General features: G+C 42.3%; 1 long non-coding RNA gene across 1 annotated transcript; it reads right to left on the reverse strand.

Annotated features, from left to right (window-relative positions):
• Positions 1-4,561: 4,561 nt before the first annotated feature.
• Positions 4,562-8,871, reverse strand: LOC148156409 (uncharacterized). The gene is made up of 2 exons (XR_015764624.1): positions 6,263-8,871; positions 4,562-6,174 (listed from the first exon to the last, which is right to left on the reverse strand). It is a non-coding gene; the product is annotated as an uncharacterized LOC148156409 (long non-coding RNA).
• Between the last annotated feature and the right edge of the window lie 6,542 nt (positions 8,872-15,413).

Here is a 15,413-nt window from a genome sequence, read left to right on the forward strand (position 1 = left end):
TATATATATATTACACAATACAGATACATTGAGTATCAAAAGATATAATTTGGAAACACACCATACAAAGTGGACATATTTTTTGGCTGAAGATGACTGGTCTCTATCTCTGTTGCCAGTCCACCACAGTAGTCAGCATTACATTCTATTATTTTTTAATATCACGGTTACTGTCAATGTTGGTGTTTTGTCTCCATATTTAACCACATAATCCTAATGCGTTATTTTTTTTGTTTCCTCTGCACAACACAGGAGGTAAAACAGTTTGTTTTTTCTGCTATCCTCTGACACATCCCTTTCATACAGGAGCTTGTTGAGCTTACTGAGCTGAACTTTGTAATTTATCCGAGGGACAAACAGATCAGGCACAGCGAGTTTACCCAGCTTCCCTTCCTTTATTCTTGATAGTTTTTTGTTTTTGTTTTTGTTTTTTTTGCTTCTTTGCATCGATGCAAAATGGCATCAGGATGTTTGTACCACGAGCTGTAAAATGAGTAACCATTTAGGTCATTCTGTTTTGGATATGCAGTCTCAACTTTTATTTATTTATTTTTTAACTAAGTATAACATCTTATACTTACCCTTTCTTCGAACGGATTTTAGATTGTCAAGCTGCTAAAAAGTACAAACACCTGACTCCATGGAGCTTCTTTGTGACGGCAAATACACAAATTAACCAAGTTGGCATTTTCTGTCTCCACTCACTGTTTTTGCTGCCACCAGTCACGTTTAATAAAATAGTAATAGCGGTCGGCACTAAAATAAGTATTTACACACCCGTACACTTTGCTTCATCCTCACTTTTAGCTTTTGTCTCATCCTATAATTGTAACCTTCAGTATTTGTCTCGGTGTGTTTCGTGCATGCGCGCCAGCGAGCGCAGTCAAATGTTTCTCGCTCAGACACGCAGTCCTCCATGTTGCTGAAATTAGTCATTAATGAAACGCTAAGGTTATGCACTTTTTTTCCTCCCTGCATTTGTTTTCCATTAGTCGACCTACATCCAGGGTTCTGAAAGCAGGTAGAAAGACATTTGTTTTTTTCTTCCTCCATAAATAGTAGCACTTGGAATATTCCTTGTATATTTGTGGCATGTGTGCCGTTTTCCAATATGATGTCTAGACTTAAACCAGGCCTTAGCAGGGAGGGGTGGAGAAATGGATGGAAGAGGGAGAGAGAGAGAGGCCTACGCTCTGCCAGGTTTGCATCCACACTCACCGTGTATCTGAATAAGCTTTTTATATTACTCCTAACTTAGACCAGATGGCCTGCGCACAGCGGGCAGCCGTGCATACATATCGGAACGCATGTCGGTGCTTTGCTCTCAAGTGGCAGCATGCAAACTTAAGAGCGTCAGATCTTTGCGTGAACGTTTGTGTCCTTGCGTGGAGTTTGCCGGCGTGAGCTGAGGTGCAGCTGTGTGGCGTTTGCGGCCTTGGAAGCTGTGCCTCAGCATTGACAGCGTGCCCCCCTCCCCCCCACACCACCTCTCCCAACCTCCCGTGTCCTCCCCCCGCCCCACACACACACACACACACACACACACCCGCCCTCCAGTCATTGGTTTCCAGCTCTTCACAGCAGCAGGCCTGCAGCCAGCAGCATTCACTGCTCTGCTATGAAATGCAAGTTTTCTGCCCGTGGTGCCTGTATTTGATCATTTTTCATAGCTTTTGATAAATGGCTTAATGGATGATAAAAGGCAGTACATTTGATATTATTGTAGGATGTTTCTTAGCATGTGTAAGCGTTTTTTGATAAAACGATGGCCACCATGACGTCATAATGAAACATCTGTAAATACTGTCCGATGTGTTATTTGAACTTCTGTCTCTGTGTTGCTGTACAGGTTTGCTGCACCGTCTGCGTAATTCTGGAAAAGCCTAAATGTTGATTTGAAGTATTTTCCAGATCTGTTTGTCTATTACCCATCCATCCGTCAGATTAGTCAGATTTAGGTATTAAAAATCAGAATCCATTGTAAAACTTTGTTGTGGACTCGCAAGACACACTCTGACTGTAGTTTAGCTTACTGCGCCCTCCAAAACAAAAGAAATGACGTTCCCGTCCTTTATTTTCTTCTCCTCTCCCCTCCCGGGTTTGTTGTTCTTCCTGCCCCTCTGACCACGCCGCTGCCAGATGCTCACAAGATGGGATTATCAGGGAAAACGTTTGCGCCGCATATTTCTCACAAGGGCTCTCTCTGGCCAATTACTGTCTTGATGGAAGCCAGAGATTCTCACCAATTACATGCATTTTTTAGTTTTTTTTTTTTTTTTTCCTGTTTCTCCCCTCCTCCCCCACCTCGTCTCATGCGTGGACGCCGTCCAAAGCCTCTGTTCGCTCTGTCACAGTGCAGTGTTTTCTCTGGCACTGGCACTTAACCAATGTCCGGAGAAGTGGCACGTAGAAACTCGGGGCTCCTGTTTTGAATTCAGGCGAGCGGAGGGGCTTGATGCGCGTCGAGAGGAGACGTCACATGTCCCACTCGTTTCTTAAGCTCTCAAAATGGTAAATTGGCGGCATTACTCAATTTTTTTTTTTTTTTTTTTTTTTTTTTAAAGCCCCAATTGTATGTTTGACTGGCAAACAAGGAAATGGGTAGTTGTGCTTCTGGTGAGATGAGAGGGAAAAACTTAGGCAAGACAGGAAACATCGTTGTTGTTCAAATTTTGGTGGAAAATGTAAAGTAGAATCGCAAACAGAGGTGGCTCTCCAAGTGTTTTTTTTTATTCACGTCCAGTTCCTCGGTGGTCTGCTGTTGGCTTGCATGAAGCCCCCCAGCTTTATATGATCTGCCTCCCAAATAAAAACCACGCTCCAGAAACGAAAGTGAAGATTTTTCAGGCGAGCTCAGACCGTAAAACTTCTCCTTCGCCTTGGACCACAGTTGTTTTGTTGCTCTGTGTGGTTTTCCAGTGCGGCTTTTTCCGAGCTCCGATGGCCTTTTTTTTTTTTTTTTTGTTTGTTTTTTTGTTTTGTTTTTTCTTCTGCAGATGGACCCAAACACACATTTAAATATGCACACGGGCCATAAATGGGGGGACGGGGGAAACAAGTGGCTTCTCTGCTTGTACCTTATTTTAGCTGCAAGTTTGCAGCTCATCTTCCTTTAGTTTTATTTCCCAATGAGGCGTCCCGACCGGAGAAGTGAGTCAAGACTCACCAGATGCTGACACCCAAATTTATTAGCCTCGCATATGTGTCAGTGTCTTCCTTCATTGATTTATTTTCCTCCAAAAGTCCAGAGTGCCCTTCAGCAGTGTTCAACAAAGGTCTGCTACAATTGCTGCGTTTTTTTTTTGTTTTTTTTTTTACTTTCTTCTTAAACACGTTTCTTTTGTTGTAATGTCTAGTCTGTATTATATATTTCTTAACTCCACTTAGCTTTGTGCAAATGTCATTCTTCAGTTGTTTTTTTTTATTCCCCTCCTGTGTTTGGGTGCCTCAAATTTTGTGTTTGATCAGTTATGCTGTCAGTGAAATATCACTCAAATGCAACAAAACAATAAGTAACAGTCTCGTAGGGTTTTGTTTTGCCGTAAAAACACTTGTTTTTTTTTTTAGACTTCCGTGCGCAACAATGACAATCCCTCTGAATCAGTCAATCCTAAAATGCCACAATTTTTAAACGGTCGCCAGGCATTATATTTTGTCCAATGTGATTGGCTTGAAAAAAAAAAAAGAAAGAAAAGGAGGCCATTCTTCTTTGGACAGTTTGATAATCATTTCACTTGAACTGACTCACTAACTTACTTATTGTCCTAATTTTTCCAAACTCCCCTATTCCTATGATTTCTATCCTTTTATTGAATGTAGCGGTTGAAATTTTGTTATAAATTAATGTCTTTATTTTGTCAATCAATTGTGTTGTTGTTGGACCACAGCTTAGATTGTACAATGATAAAAAAAAAAAAAACAAGAAACAACTTTTCTGATGTAGTTGATGATGAGTTTGCTTGTCTTTGTTGATTAAATTAGTAGAAATAAGAAAAAAAAAGCCACCGAAATGCAATTTTTCTTAAATCTAAAAAGACTCTTGGTTAAAATGGCATCTCTGTTTTTCCTTGACCTTGTGCATAACAGGTCAGTCGGGTGGCAAACCGGAAAGTCTGTCTGCATTTTGCGAATTGGATTTTTATTTTTTATTTTTTTAATGATCCCTGAATCCCCGTCCTTCTTGCTCTTTGATGCAATTCATGGGAAACGGGACGGCAGTGATTTGTTTACAGGCGCTCTCCGTAGGACCTGTGGTTGCAGGTACTGATAATGGCTGCTAATTTCACAGGCCCTGTGGGATGCGTCCCCGCCGCCCCGCGGCCTGCTGTTGTCCCAGAGGGACATTTTGGACGACCAAGAAGAGACAGAAAAAAGTGAGCAGTTGGCTGATTAGTCGGTCTCGGCTGTGTGTGCTCGTCTGAGCGTGTTTGCATACGTTTGCCTCTCAAGCGTCGGCCTGTGAGACGTTCTCACAGTGTACGACTTGCGTGTAACCGTGGGCTGAACATACTACGGTTTGTTTATATGACTGTACTAGGACGAAACATCACGCGCAAAGCTGTGGGGCGTAATCTTTTATTTAAAGTAGAAAAGCAACAATTATTCAAACTACATGAACACAAATTATCTGGAGGACCTCGGGCATCACTGTGAAATCGTTCTCTGTTGTGTGCAATGATCACTTAAATTCAATGTATTACTTATTTTGATTGAGATGTGCACACCTATATACCAAACACCTGTTTGACTGAACTGTTGTTCTCGTGCCCATGCGATTATTATAGAGTTTTGTTGTTCTGCAGCTTGTTAGTCAGGCTGTCTGCTCTGGTAACCGACTTGTGAGGTGTATCATTTTAAAGCAGCACTTCCTTAAAAGAAGCAACAGCTGACACTTCACACCACGACTGTATGTAAACTTTCAGTCCACTTACTGGCAGTGCGCAGCGGCAGGTGAAGGAGGGGCCGAGCTCCATTGCTCCCCCCCCCGCCCCCCCACTTTCTCTGTCGTGTGCTTTAAACTTTAGGACTTTAAAGAGTCACAAAAATTGTTTCAACTGCAACTTTTTTGCAGCCCTGCCCCTGGTTTTCGGTTAATGACTACTCTCAGTGGGGTTTGATGTGGATTTATTGTCCAAAGCTACCAATTGAAACCTCTCAGTAAAGCATTCTGTTGCTGGAGAAGAAAAGAGACTCCTAAGTCTGGCTGAGCACTGGTTAATTATGTCAGAGCAGAGGTTCAGGAAAGCAAGTCGCATGTTTCTCTACGAGTCAGATTCACACCGCCGCTGGAAGTTGAGTCCATTTCTCCTCTTCCTTCCACGGGAGATACAGCTGTGGCTTCATCCCACAGCTGGGCTTCACGGTTCTGCACGCGCTCGCTCCTTTTTTGCAATGAGGAATGGCTTCTTGCGGGTTTTTTATGTTTAGCTCTGTGGGGTTTTTTTGTTTTTTTTTCTGCTCACCAACAGCCAAAGTCAACGTTAAAAGAAAGAATCAATGAAACCTTTGGAGGTTGCGATGAGAAAATATGGACATTGTTTGTTGCTGACAAAACAATTTTAACTTGAATGTAGTGCAAAATGACGGACGATGAATCAGAAAGAAACCAAACGTGCGACCGATGTGCGAGATTGTCCGGCCAAAAGACCCATTATTGCAGATTTCAGTGTACGAAAGGGGGTTACAGTCACCATAGTCTTTCACGGCCACGACCAAAGACCGTCTCGTAGCTGTAGCCGTCTCGTTTGTCCTCCTCTTTACCTTTTCTGTTTGCTCTTCATCTTTCTTCAGCCCACCCTCCCACCCGCCTCTTCTGTCTCTCTGTTGTTTACACCCCATCTCCCCCTTCCCTCCTCCTCCGTGTGTCTCCATCGCTCTCCCAACGTGTCATTAAGTCTAACCTCTCTGGCGGTGTCAAACCCAAGCAGGCCAGGCTGAATGGGAAGATGGAGACAGACGCAGATGGGAGGACTTTGGGCTTTACAGGCCATCATCTCTGTGCTTGTTTTCGGACCCTCCGGCGATCTCTGCGTCTTGTCTTTTTTTTTTTTTGTGCCTCACAGGCCCAAACGTCCACTTCTTGCCTCATGTCATAAACACCTCGTGGAGTCTTGTCATCCCCACCCTCACTGCAATGTTTACCTCACCGAGCAGACAATTTGGCTGTAAGAAAAACTACACACACACACACACACACACACACACACACACACACACATTAGAGGCAGCATCACGGCAGAGCACAAACTGTGAAATCACTCACCAAACAGTAAATTTTAAGCCTCACACTTGTTTTTTTCCCTCCAAGAGATTCTCCTCTCTCTTTTTTTTTCATCCCCCCCTTTCATCTTTTCTGTTGGACGTCGTGGGAAGATCCGCGCAGATGTGAACAGATGCAAAATTGTCTCTCTGTAAGGGCAGTTTCACCCAAAGCCAGAGCTTTTTATTTGCTCATTTCGGACACTGTGATCGGCAGGCCGGCTCTGTGAACAATGTCTGTAAAGCAAACAGTGCCATCTAGTGGAGGGAAGATCTAAAATCGTTCACACTTTCTCTTGCTCCAGGTTGCAGCAAATCTTCTGTTTGACATAAACGGGATTCATCAAACACATTCAGAGGCGCGGTTCTTTAAAAAAAAAAAAAAAGTAAAATAAATAAATAAAAGCCACCTGGAGCTTCTCCTCCACAAGCTTTAGAGCCTCGTCTGATTAAGAGGGGGATCATGATTCTCATAAAAGAGAGTTTGAGGTCTGTCTGGAATTTCCTCGCAAACCTAGAGTCTATTTTTAATTTGTTACCTTTTTTTTCTCTCTCTCTCTCTATTTTCTTTTCTTACGCCACTTCCTCCACCTCGTAAAGGCAGTTAATTAAACTCCCTGAGATAAAGCGCGTCACGTAGTGGGAAAAATGTGGCGGTCAGAGACCAGTTTGCACCTCCCCGCGGAGCGATGGTTTAGAGACGAACTCCGCTGATTAGCCAGCGTTGTTTGTCAAGATTTCCTCTTGACCTGTCCCGTTTTTCTCTTCACTCAAATTTTTTTTTTTTTCTTCTGATGATCTACACGCACGGCCACAGGAACAGGGTTCGGTTTTTGACGCGGCCAATTCTGCTGCTTGTTGTAAATTACACCTCTCGTTTCTTGCCCAGGTTTGCGAGGGGCAGCGCGTTCTCATCAGGTCAGCTCCTACTACTCGAATGGTGGCAACATGAGGCTGATTAAAAAGATCTGGAGCACCTCCACCGGCTGCTTGTTGAGCTGTAAAGGTCAACCGAGGTGGAGGGGGGGAGAAAAATAACTCTTTATATTAACACATTCGGTGGGTTTAAAGAAACCCACCGAATGGGGTTTCTTTATGGGGTTTCTTTCGGTGGGTTTAAAGAAACCCACCGAAGGTGGGCATTCGTGGAGCAGTCGTCACATTCACGGAAGGCTGACTAAGTCCTGGCCTGCAGGCGCCCGTCTGTTTTCAACATAATGAAGTTACGTGTGTTTGTGTGCTGAACACGCGGTAAAAACTTTTTTTGTTGTTGTTGCTCTCCTCCTACCAGGTGGCATCTAAATAACAGAGCTGGATCCAACCCACCATCGTGTGCAGTGCCATGCAGACTTTATTTATACCTCATGTTGTCACATTTGTGTTATCACAAATCTTTTGGGGAAATATGCGTGAGAGCATTAACTTGTTAAATGGAAGGAAAATTCTACTTTTTTTTTTTTTAAATGGCAGTCAAGTTCCAGACATTTTTCGTCGAGTTTATCCTTGCAGAGTAACTGGAGAGCTTCGATGAGAAGAAGCAATCGGGCTTTCTGTGACCGCCGCGTAGTCAAGTCCATCCGTCTCCCTATCTAATCTGACCAGCTTCCAGGCCTCCGATAACGAAGAGCATCTCCACAGCATGACACTGCCGCCGTCGTGCTTCACTGCGGGGATGGCCTGATTAGGGTAATTTGCAGTGTTTCCTTCTGACAAAGGCCATAAAGCTCTTGTTTGGTCTCATCTGTCCCACCTTCTTCCAAATGTTTTTCTGCGTCCCCTGAATGTCTCGTGACAAACTGAAAGCATTTCTTGGTATGTCTGAAGCTTCAAATATTGCTTTATAACCTCGACCTGCTTTGACCATCTCCATAGTCTGCTTGCTGTGTCCTTTAGTCTTTATGCGGGTTTGATTTTCTTTTTTCTAAGATGCTTTAAAAAACAAAAAAATTAGCTTGCATTGTATTTTATTTAGGGTCATCATAGTATAGTGAGATTAAAACAAAGCTGTTAAGTACATTTAAAAACCATTTATTCCACTTCAACCATTAAACTAACTGAGGCCTGTGGTTCTCATGTGACAAAGCGTGAAAAATTAAAGGACTATAAACCTTTATTTCTTTCTTTTATGGTTAGTTGCTTCAAATGCATGTCTTCCTTGTTCATTTAAACCTTTTACTGTTTTTCATTCTGTTCTTTGGTACTTCGCTGTATTCTTCCCCGCGCCCTTCTTTCTTGCTTTCCAACTCTCTCTCTCCTCCTCCTCTGCTTGTCTTTAAGTAACCATTATGACCTCTCTGCACATGGCTCTGGGCCACTAGTGTAGCCTTATGATGCTATCTGAAGTCTTATCAGGGGTGTGGAGCCAACCCGACCCAGGCCAAGAGCCTCTTAGCTTTACAGGGTGTTCCCATCACGGGCAACCGAGCCACAGCTTGGCTCAGATCCGTGATTGCGCAGAGCCAGCCAGACCTCCGCAGCCACCACCCATCCCACCCGCCGCTCCCCGAGTCATTAAGGCCCCCCTCAGGGAGCGCAAGTGCGCAGCCCCACGTACTACTGCCTGGCCCACAAACACATAGTGCGCACACGTCTGCGTGCACCGCGTGCATATTTTTCAACAGTTTGCTCATACGCGCAGGCATTCAAATGTATCGCAGAGCCAAGCATGCACAAACGCGTATTAATACTGATTAACTCCTTATGTGCAACTGGGGCCACTGTTTTTGCCTTTGACACAGCGCTATAGAGTTTAATGCCTGCACAGAGCTGCAGACGTACCGCACTGTCGCAGAGTATTAAAGATATTTGTCAGGTTGTCCGTCTCGGAGTACTTTGACGATCACGACTGCATCTTCTTTAGCGGTTTGTGAGATAAAGACATACCACCTTTGTCAAAGAGTTATTAGAGTCATTGAGAGCGATGTCTGTTTGTGGCAGTTTGTTGCTGTAATTGGATGTTTATCAGTGGCAGTGGTTCAACAAATGACTGTTGCTGTAAATCATTTAAGCATAAAGCCTATTGACCACATGGGAGGGCAAGTTTTATAAGCACCGTCATGACTTTGGTGAAGTCATGACAGGCTGCAGATAATGAATATCTAAGTAGTCAAGTGCTTTATTAAATAACCCCAGTTTAGAACTGAATAATCAGACTGATGTGTGTTATGTCAGGGCTTCCTGATTTATATCCGCAATAAGAGATCTGCCTCTGTTTTCTCCCATCGTAACTTTGGACACTCACATCCCATCCCATTATCTAAAGTTCGTTCACTAATTTCTTATTTTGTGTATCTTAAAACTCTTTCCAATACATTTTCTGTCTTTAATTTGGTTTGGAATTGCTTTTTTTTTTTTTCCCAGAGAAAAGCTGTCGGAATTTCAGCAGAATCAAGAAATCACGCTGAAATAGAATCTTTCTGACATATTCAAATAGGCAAAAAAAACCTGGAAAAGCAACACATTGTGCAACAATTGGAAAAAAAAATTCAAGAACAGATGAGAAACCAAATCACTGGCGTCCATCAGACTGGGAAGGGTTAAAAAGCCTTATTTAAGCCTTCAGGACTCCAGCAAACCACAGCGTAAACCAACAGCCCCCGATGGAGGATGTGTGACAGTGCTGAACCTTCTGAAGGGGTGGCCCACCAAACAAAATGACTCCAAAATGGCATCTTCCACCCACCCAGGACGTCACAAAAGAGCCCAGAATAACATCAAAAGCGCTGCAGACCTCGCTGACTTCAGTTCAACTTGGAGTTCGTGATGCAACAATAACAAAGAGAGAAGGGAGAGTTTCAAGTTGCTGATCAACATGAATGCCAAGGTCTGTTTCGCGGTTCCAAAGAAACATCACAATGATCCTGAGGACCTTTTGGAAAAATATTCCGTGGACTTTCATTATTGTCGTTTTAATATGCAAATTTGATGCAGATGCCTCTTTGTAATTGGTGGATCCGGAAAACGGATTGGTTACTAATAGGAGATATAAGATGATGCTGCTTGTCATTCATCCCAACCAGCCAAGTGTTGTATCTTGCAGTGCGGACTTTAATTGACAAGACGAAAAGTAGAATATTTTGAATGATGAGTTGCATTACATTTTGTATAAGCATTTCAGACGACAGCATTTCAGAAAACGAGCATCACACCTACAGTCAAACCCGGGCCTGCTTTGCTGTCTGGGGACCCGAACGACTTGAAGATCCTGAAGAAGAATGTCCTGCCTTCAATTTGTGGCCTTAAGCTCAAGGATACTTTGGTTATGTAACCAAAGTATCCAGATGCAAACCTCTGAACGGCTCAAACTAATATACTGAGACATTTTATGCAGATCTCAAAGGTCTATCGCCATATCAGTATGAAGTCATGCTGAAGCCACTAGAAGAAAATTGCCATCAAGTAATTTCCTTGCCACATTTCAAACCAAATGCTTTTGTTTTGTTTTGTTTTTCAGTAGCTTTAAAGACTAGGAATTGTATTTTTGTTGAACGATGACTTATTTGGTACTTAATGTTAAATATCTATTTTATGGTTAAAATAATTTGATTTTTTTTTTTTTTTTAACTTTCAGCTTAACCAGTTTCTGGACTTTTCCAACAGTCTGTCTCTATAAAAACAAAGCTTGGTGTTAAATCCGGCTACACTGAGTAACAGGTTAGATTGATAGTGGTAACTTGAGCAGTATAAGAGGCTTATAAAAGCTATTTGATAATAATACAAGAAAACAGAAAGAAATATCATCTATTACTAGCAATGAGGACGAATGTATTGTTTTGTCTTACTTTGTTCTTCCAAGGCCTCAGGTACTTTAGAAAAGAATAGAATGCCCTATGTGCTCATTGCATAAGATGTACTATGAAACTGAGATGGTTGTAGTAAAATGAAGGAGATAATAAAAGAATGAACAAATGAAATAAAATAATGCAATGCAATTGAGATTGCACTCAATGGTAGGATTAATACTGCTCAGATTTATTCTTGCTCTGTTGAAAATCAGCCAAACAAATAATTATCTGTTTCAGGAATTAATTCAGGTATCAATTCTTCACTAGCTGAAAACAATTTTGTTTGTGTTTTAGAGTTTAATTTGATCATTAGTGTACTAATTTGCAGGTGTGAGACATTCACAATGTCTGAGTAAGGAGACAACACATCGAATAAACTAAAATGATCCAAAAGTGAAGATATCCCCAAAGTCTCCAGACTCCATCAGTGTCTGTGTGTGTATTTATGATAGCTGGTGCGAGCGTTACCTGCACATAATCCTAGATGTTTGCGCGTGCATGTGTGTGTGAGAGAGACAGAATCAGAGAACATACCTCAGGGGTAAGCTGAGCCTCAGCGGGGGTGAATGGCTCCAGTGTAGGACGACTTTGTCACAACTCCAGCCTGCTGCTCTTTGAATAAAGCGGGTCAAACAATGCTGACTCCACCACTGTAAGCCAACCTGCAGTCAACCTGTTCATTTTTCACCCGACAATAGAAAACGTCTCGAGTTACGACTGACTGAAGCGGCCTCTTAAAATCCATAACTCTCCAAGACCCTATTCTTTTTTTTTTGTTCTGCTGTCCTTGATGTCCTCTGGCACTTCTACTTGCAACTCAGCCAAGTCGCAGACCGATACCAGTGATGCAAGCCGAGGTAAAAAAATAAATAACAAGGGTCTTCATCATACAACACGCTCCTCACTAGCTCAGGACCAACTCTTATAAATATAATTTTCCTGCTGTGACCCACATTTGTCCAATTCCCACTTTTGTGTTTGTCTATCGCATGATCTCTAAGTAAGACCCACTGAAGATTGTGGTTGCTATGTAACATAATGTGTTAAAGTTTCTAAAATATCATTTCTCACCAGATAGAGACAATTGGGCTCAGGTCTGTAAAATCTGTTTCGCCTCTGTTCTCACCTGTATTTGTTTCTGTTGTCAAAGTATGTGGTAACGTCGAGCAATATATGGAGCTAAAACCGGAAGTTGTTCTTCACTATTGATTCGTTGTGCATGATTTGGATCTCATCGCAACTTTTGGCATGGCCTGTCGGAGGATTGTCACAGTTTGTGTGCCACAGTTTCATGGTATTATGGTTGCTTGAGATGCAAAGATCTCAAACAAAAACATCACCTTTCTGGTCTAATTACTTTGATTTTTAAGAGGAGAAGTAAACATTCCTTTTGCTGCGAAAAATAATATATACATTGTTACTATTAGGCATTTATCCCTTACTTTTAGCCGACCAATTACTAAGGGTAAACATGTACCGCTACTGTTACCATCACTTTTTATAAAACATCAGAAAAATTGAAGTCTCTCGTTCTCGACTTGAAAAAATTATAAACGTTTACATGGAAATAGCTTAAGAGACGAATTACCTGAAGACATGTTTCACTATAAGCCTTCTTCTATACCTGTCATCACTTCTAGCTGTTGCTGCAATAAGCACCCAATGCATATTGGATGACAAGGTCATTGTTTTATGCCATCTAATCCTAAAACTTTTAACACTTTTGGCAACGTTGTAAGACCCATAATCATGTACTAACACAGGAATTCCTTTGGATCTTGGATTAAACTATTGCATTTCCAGACTTTGGTACACTTAGCCTGTCTGCTCAGGCAATAACTTTCACTTCTTTGCCTTTGGTCATGAGGAGAGCCAACAAAATCTTTTGAAACTTCAGCTCCAAAGATTATTATTTTGTCTTTTCTTTATTAGTGTTAAGGCTCTGGCTTCTAGGGCCCACGATACCTCAGGAAAGATTTCTACAGTGTCTATATAATGAATCTAAAGCATCAGACATTTTCAAAATAAGCCCAAGATTCGTCTTTCCATCCAAATCAAATTGGATCTCTTATTTATCTTAAAAAAGGACAATCCCAGTTAGCATCACTCATGACTCATGGCAGAAAACAACTGCATGTGTCTCAGATTCCCCGACTTTTATTGAGTCTGCTCTGCGGCTGGACGAGTGTGCACGTAATTTCTAACCCAAGCCCAATGCACCACCTGATTATTATTTCTCGGCAATGGGATACTTTAATAGCCCTCTCGGCTCCCCTTGATTGGAGATGCGAGCGAAAATAACCCTAATATTCAGAGGAGAGAGGTGGGTGAGGGCTTTTTTGGCATTCCCATCGCACCCGAGAGCCTGGGAATTCTAGGACTCTCGATGAACTTCGAGGGGAAAAAAGCGTCCGACGACAAAGCGTCGTTGTTGTGACTGAATGACGCGGTGGAAGCGCGGGTCCGGATTTGTGGCTGCGTCTATATTTTCACGTGGAACAAAGGCAAATAAAAGGAAAAAAACTGTCTGTGATTGTTGTGGAACATCAGAGTGACAGATTGATCCTGAGGTCACAGATTTGGTGATACGTGTATGAAATATCTTTTGGGTGCAACTTGAAACGTCTCGCTCTCCTCCGTTCTTTCTCGCCGGTTTAGTGGAAGCTAAGCTGGAGGAAGGAGCCCTGCCTACAATTTGGCTCGGGTACAAAATATGAACACTTGTTGGTTTCCTCTTCCACACCAGAAAAGGTCTTGTCCTTCCTTTTATTCCTTTCAGCGAAATGTCACAACTGACAACGATTTACAATTAGGAATAACAATGCCTTCTGTTCACGTGCAATTCATCACCCAAAACAATACGTTTCTTTAGCATGAATAGGAAAGATAATATGTTCAGACATTGTCTCAGCTCACTGATTCAAACCAGGTTTGTCAGCCAAAAAAAAAAAAAAAAGAAAAAGGGAAGCTTTGGAGGGAAAAAAAAGTCATTCAAAAGTTTAAGCTAAAGTTTCAACAGAGCTCTATCTATCTGAGCAACTTCCTGTCATAGATAATTTATTAGGCAATACACAAATCCGACTTCGATGAACGCCTGACCGAATCTTAAAAACCGCCCATGCAAAACTTTACAGGCGTGAGAAGAAACAGATACGTCTCTCGGAACACCTGATGAAAGTTAGACACGCTTTAGGTCGCATGTAATAAGCAACTAACAGGAGCAATTTACAAGAGGGAGAAGAAAGACGAACATATGGACGTCCAGTAAGATGAGCTGAGGACTTTTTCCTTCTTAGTCAGAGCTGTGCTGCAGCGAAGACTTGGCCAGGCTGGGGCCAAAGGGGAGAAAGCAGAGGGGCCCAGCACAACACAGACGCCAGTCCCGCCACAATGAGCCACTTTAGGCCCTTGTGGTTTGGGCTCGGGGGCTGGCCGCCAGCTCACTGGAGCTCCTCTCCGTTGCTTTATTTGCGACTCCGCTACATTTCTTTTTCTCTTTTAAATCACTTCTACGACTTTTTCACCCTCTCCGTTAGCTCTCTTCACGTGTTTCGGGTTTTCTTTCTACCCTGCCAACTCATTCCCTGCAGTTTTTGTCACACATCCTAAACACAGAGGGTTAAGGATGATGACGTAAAGCACATTGTTTGGTTTCTGACTGGTGGGGTCGCAGGCAAGGGCTGTAACTTTTCACCCGTCTGGTTGGTCTGTAGCTGGAAAATTAGACTTTGTCATTGTGTATAGAATGGGAGGTTTAAACAACACGACAATAGATATTACTTTCTTTCCCCCTACATATCGTAATGGGAAAAAGGAAAGTTTCCAGGACTCACAATGCAGAGCTAAATGCATCCCATAATTCAGTAGCTTCTAGTGTCTGTGCTTGAACTTTTTTTTTCTCTTTATTGAGCAGAGGTTTGAAGCCACTTTCTTTTTTTCATTGTGGTTTGCAGGTGTCACTTGGAGTACGGCTCTCTTAAAGTCCTATGACATAATGTCAGTCAGTTTCGAGTCTTGACCTTGACTAGGCCAGAAACAAACAGGTTCTGAGGCCGATTCAAAGACCGCAAAGTCTCGTGGATTCAAGATAAATCCAGCCGTTGTGCTTGGTAGTTGCTTTAAAGTCTTTGTGCTGAGCTGTTTTCTTAAGATTTTCTGGTGTTGTGTAACATGGTGTTTCAGATTCACAGAAACCAGAGGCAGGTGGTTTAGAGTGTTTGGGTTGATACGATTTGTTTGGTTGTCCCTAAATATGGAGTTTGGTCATAATACACAACAACATCTTTGGAAAGAAAAAACACACACACAAGACTGTATCATTACCTTCCCATCTCTGTGTTTGACAATTGGTATCATGGGTTTTGTTTGGTT

Source organism: Poecilia mexicana, unplaced genomic scaffold (genome assembly GCF_051168715.1).
Source record: "Poecilia mexicana isolate PSO_F unplaced genomic scaffold, ASM5116871v1 scaffold_11, whole genome shotgun sequence".
Taxonomy (NCBI): domain Eukaryota; kingdom Metazoa; phylum Chordata; class Actinopteri; order Cyprinodontiformes; family Poeciliidae; genus Poecilia; species Poecilia mexicana.